This window comes from Triticum aestivum, chromosome 2B (genome assembly GCF_018294505.1).
Source record: "Triticum aestivum cultivar Chinese Spring chromosome 2B, IWGSC CS RefSeq v2.1, whole genome shotgun sequence".
In the NCBI taxonomy this organism is placed as follows: domain Eukaryota; kingdom Viridiplantae; phylum Streptophyta; class Magnoliopsida; order Poales; family Poaceae; genus Triticum; species Triticum aestivum.
This window is the reverse complement of record NC_057798.1, coordinates 85,553,439-85,557,255: the sequence shown is the minus strand read 5'-3', so window position 1 is coordinate 85,557,255 and position 3,817 is coordinate 85,553,439. Positions and strand designations below refer to the sequence as shown.

At 45.8% G+C, this 3,817-nt stretch overlaps 1 long non-coding RNA gene across 1 annotated transcript; it reads left to right on the top strand.

Annotated features, from left to right (window-relative positions):
• The first annotated feature begins 220 nt into the window (after positions 1-220).
• LOC123040570 (uncharacterized) lies at positions 221-2,909 on the top strand. Its single transcript, XR_006418198.1, has 6 exons — positions 221-330; positions 422-646; positions 821-1,085; positions 1,183-1,434; positions 1,543-1,580; positions 1,679-2,909. It is a non-coding gene; the product is annotated as an uncharacterized lncRNA (long non-coding RNA).
• The last annotated feature ends 908 nt before the right edge of the window (positions 2,910-3,817 follow it).

Below are 3,817 nucleotides of genomic sequence, written 5' to 3'. Positions count from 1 at the left end.
AAACTCCGGCCCACGCGTAAGCGGCTCGCGCAGCTACGGATCCGTCCGAAATAACGGGGAAAAGCGGTCCAAAATGGTGATAGTCCAGTAGTACATTTCGGGCGGCCCGGTACATAACAAGCGTCGTCGGCCAGGCCCGTCAAAGACGCCGTTCGCCGAATGGGTGAGTGGGCCCCACAGTGTGGGCCTGAGGTTCACTGTGCATCACCGAAAAGTAAAACAAATCTATCCTCTCCCTACCAGCACCGCCTAAGACCAGAAGTGCATGGCTATGGAGATGACGACCACCGGAGATGTTGAAGTCGAGTTCTTGTCAGATCCGGTCGACAGGTAGCTTCCTCCGCACCCAGTTTCTATTCCCTGTTGTAGAGGATGCATTTCGAGCGTTTTCCATACTGACATGTTGCTTCTCTTCACAAAGATTTCCCCTGCCGGATATCGGCGGCGGAGAGCCCTTGGTCGCCTACGACCCATGCCAGTCGATGTTGTGTGCTCCTGCTGAGTCCAGCATTGGTGAGGCCGGCGACGCTCCGGTGAATGCCCAATTAGAGTTGGACATCACTTGCGAGGGAGTTGCCCTGACGGCACCAGCCTCGGAGCAATCTGCAGGCAGAGACAAGCCGGAAGCCCCAGCCTGGACGAAGAGGTACAGTACTATGCCAAATACTCAGCTGTCGTGGCATATGAATATGAAGTCTTCAAAAATTGTGTTAATTCACACTGATAAGCTACCTAGCATACTGAGATGCAAACGTTTTTACATGTTCTTCCTCGACGCACTTGAGCATGACCCTGAATTACATGCTTCTAAATTATGCAGGATCCGTGTCAGTCGTTCACCTACTGAACGACCGCCTTGTGCTGCCAGGATGAGTGCTTTGGAAGCAACATTATGCAGATATGCAGGAAAAAAAACTGACACTATCATACTTCCTGTTGTGGGAAGCAACTTTGATTCACTGGGAGAAGCCTACGATTAGTACAATCTCTATTCTTGGGAGATTGGGTTTGGAGTAAGATATGGAAAGAGCAGGCTAAATGTCGAAAGAACAAAATGTATGCAAGAGATAGTTTGTGGCTGCTATGTAAGTACTGAATTCATACATATTTGTCTAGCTCACGTGTTCTGTAGCAGAGCATACCAATATGATGACACACTTGCGCTTGTTCCGGCTATTGCAGGGAATCCCAAAGAAGAGCAACACACGGACTTGTCGATGCAGATGCCCCGCAATGATAAGATTGCTTCGATCAAGCGATAATGGGTGGTACATAAATAAGTACAGGCCAGACCACAACCATGCACAGACTGAAAAATATGGTGAGAAGGTATACTGGCCATGCTGTCTGCAGAACCGTGGACAAACAATCGAATCATTTGTTTGGGTCCATAACTCCGGCAGACAGCATGGCCAGTCATCTCCAGGCCGTAAGGTGCTTTCAGTGAAACCCATTTCCTGTTGTTGAAATGAGAAAGTTTCAGTCATTCTTATAATATAGTCAGTTATGTGTACTCAGGAATTTCGTCTGTATTTTTAGCAGGAACCAGGGTATGAGTAAGAGCCAAGATAATTTGAGAGGTATGTGCATGGTTGACAAAGCTTATAACCTCCAGGTGTAGTGTTTTGGTTACATTCCCAAGGCAATCAAGTTTCAAACAAATTTCATTCATGAGCAGGAGATTTGATACTTGATGGCAAACACTGGAAAAATAGCTTTTGATGAAATCTAATGGTGATATGAAAAGGGATAGTGCAGCACCTTTCATGGTCAGTTTTGCCGCATTTTATCATAGTCTTGTAGCAGTTGTGGACATCGGAAGAAGATGGTTTGTCTATTGTTATCGTCTGAAATCTTGGAACCACAATGTCCGGCTCTAACTTCGGTGCAGATGGTATGGTAATATTTCCCATGTCTTGCCAGTTGCTAGGACCAGCTCCAACAGAAGACAGCAGTTTTTTGACAGTCGTCTCATACGTAACGCATTGTGAAAATATGAAAGAGGTACATGGTAATGGCTGAAGATATTTGAGGCCAAGTGGACGTTTGGTTGATCGAGCTTACCATCGCTGATCAGGTATGGAGGAATATGAGATGCACTTGGAGCAGGAGCGCATACAGTTCCTTGTGATGCTGTGTTTGGAGAAGGACATGCGATGCTGGGAACTCCAAGTGCGCAAGTTCATTTTATTATAGATGAGGTGCAACTGAACTTTACTAAATCCGGGTATTACACGACACATGAATTCGAATTCAGGGCCCAAAGGTGTGCTACAATTACAGATGGAAGTTAATTTTACACAAATTTTGGAAAGTTGATTTAAGTATGGAATCTGTGGAAATATACTCTAATGCCGAAGATACATTTGTTTGGATGTAAATGCATGAAAGTATCTATTACATGGTTGGTTAAACGGCGTGATTATGGTTGTTTTTCATATAAAGAGAGCAAATCCAGTTGCCGGGGAAATGGTGACGCGTGGCGTGCGTGTATAGTTTTTATGACCATGTGGTTGACTTGCAGAGTATATGTGAACTTCAAGTTTGGGCAATCATGTTTTTTCAAGTGTGGTGCAGTACAGCTATCAGTTTCACATGAGCATGGAGGGTGAATTGAGCACACTACTGAGGGAGTAACTTCGTGCCGAGACAGTGTATGAACAAGAGCTGCTTGGACGATAGCGCCATCTCCAGTTGTGGGCACCACAGTTTCAGCAGAAACATTAGTATACCCGACAGCTGTATAGGCAGACAGTCAAATTTTTGCGGCATTAGCTGAATGCTCCATTGGGGACCATGATTTTCCCTTTTTTTGTAAAGTGTAGATGAGATTCAAGTGTTACCTTGTGTCAAGAGGTCAATACGTTCGTTTGAGCTGCACAGAGCTGCAGCTGGACTTGAATCCCAAAGTGGTGGATTTCCTGCACGCAGCCAGCCGCAAATTCAAATGGCAGGTAAATAAGCATGTATTGGGAGTTAGGTATTGTATCCATTTTCACAATTGCATTGCAAAACTGACCCAAATAAATGAGTACTGGCCATGCTGTGTGCAGAACAGTGGACAAACGATCCGTTACAATCCACCGTCAACCCTGTTCCGACGTCCGCCCCAACATCGTCCCCCACGGCGTCTCCTGCCCTGTCACGTACACGTATTAACTCTCCTCACCTGCCACCTGAAATACAACGCACATCCCGCATCTCCAGGGCAGCGAACGACTGGCGATACCGAGATCGCGCGAGCTCGTCCACGCCGAGCAACTTTCGCGAGAGGAACATGTTATTTAAGCAATTTATGGTGTAGTATTAAATTTGATAGAAAAAGATGAAAGGATAATGTGCGGAGTAATTATCTGTCCAAAAGACATTCGAGATGATGAACGGCCGAGTACAAAAATGGACAGTAGGATGCTGCAGAATCTGCCCAAATTAATTGTCCACTCGTAGTATGAACATCATATGGACATATTTTTGTTCGGAGAGGATATGAGTATCTTTTCTGTGAGACGATATGAGGACATTGTAATTGTTTGATGCAATTTACAGGTAACATACATGAGCATGTCGCTGGAGAAGATGTTGATGCTGGAGTAGGGTGTGCATAGACAGCCAGGGAGGGAAGCATTATATAGTACTTTACCAGCCATGAATGAATAATAGGCCATGATTGCGAGCTTCAAGGAGAGGAGAGCAGTTTCCAGCAGAAGAGGGCCAGGATTGCAAGCTTGAAGGAGAACATAGCAGTTTCCAGCAGACGAGGCGTCTGCCATTATCTTCCTCGCCCCCACCTTTCTTCACGTGCATCGTGCGCGTCGGC